Raw genomic sequence first — 1,432 nt, 5'->3', positions numbered from 1 at the left:
ACCTCACGCCCGGCGGGGCCGCGCCCACTCCCAGAACGCCCTCCGCGGCGCTCTCCATCCTCAAAGCGCCGCTGCTCATCGGCTCCCGCGTTCTGCGCGCCCCTCGCGGGTCCGGGTCCCCAGGCACTGCTGGCGTGGAGGGCGGGCGCCGGGAGCACCTGCTCCGCTCGGAGCACCTGGGCAGCGCGGCTCCGGGTCTGGGGCCCGGGTGGGCAAATACCTGTCCCGCAGGGGCGGGGCGAGCGCCCCTCCGGAGCCTGCCTGCCCCGCCCGGGGGCCGTAGTGTGCGCTCTTCTCCCGCCTCGGCTCCGACCTGGGCTCGCCGGCCACCCCCACCCGACGCTCCCCGAACCCGAGGCGGAGCGCAGCCCGGCAGCGCCATCTGCTGCCCGCGCCCGCCGAGGCTGGGGCCGGTTCTCTGGCTGGGGGCCCTGCACGCACGCCCACCCGTCGGGGACCCACCTGCTGGGAGGAAGGCACAGCCCCGTCTCCACTCTGCGGCCCCCGCCCATTCTACTTCTACGGCCCTCCCCTTGGTCCGTCAGTTGCTTCAGCTGTACCCACAACCTGCACCTGCTCTGGGCCTGCCGGCCCCGCAGGAAGGTCGCCCACACCGCGGCCCCAGGGACGCACGCAGTCAGTGACCAGAGGTGTCTCCAGCCAGGTGTCCTCTCAGTCCTCCAGACTGGGCAATGCCAAGCTGCAGCGGCCACCTGCATCTGGCTGGGCCCTCATCCCAACGCCTCCAACCCCCTTCGCGGCCACCCCTCCTTCTCAGGTAAGCAGTACACCTAGCGCTGTTCTTGGCTCTCCCGCCGCCGCGCCCTCACCTGGATGGTTCCGCCAGACCCCGCAGGCCCCTAGGTCCGCCCCAGCCCTACCCAGCTGTCTACAAAGAGCATTCCTGGAAGGGCCCCTCCCTGGTGTGCGGATGTGCTCTGCGCTCCTTCCCCAGCCCAGGTGCAGGACAGGACTCTGAATCCCCTACCGTGCAGAGGGCGTGTTCACCTCGACCCTTGACTTCCCAGCAGGGCCTGGCATTGAGGGGGCCGCCCTAGGATATTGTGTGTGGCCTGAGGCTGCTGGAGCCAAGCACCGCAAACCAGGCGGCTTCAACAGAAACCTCTTTCCAGCCCAGCGCAGTGGCTCGCGCCTAGAATCGCAGCACTTTGGGAGGCTGAGGCAGGCGGATCACCTGAAGTGAGGAGTAAGACATCAGCCTGGCCAACATGGTGAAACCCCGTCTCTACTAAAACTACAAAAATAAGCTAGGCGTGGTGGCAGGCGCCTGTAATCCCAGCTGCTCAGGAGGCTGAGGCAGGAGAATCCCTTGAACTCGGGAGGTGGAGGTTGCAGTGAGCTGAGATCACACCACTGCACTCCAGCCTTTGTGACAGAGCAAAACTCTGTCTCAAAACAAAACAGAGAAAAG

This window comes from Colobus angolensis, unplaced genomic scaffold (genome assembly GCF_000951035.1).
Source record: "Colobus angolensis palliatus isolate OR3802 unplaced genomic scaffold, Cang.pa_1.0 Scaffold84, whole genome shotgun sequence".
Classification (NCBI taxonomy): domain Eukaryota; kingdom Metazoa; phylum Chordata; class Mammalia; order Primates; family Cercopithecidae; genus Colobus; species Colobus angolensis.
This window is presented reverse-complemented; position numbering follows the sequence as displayed.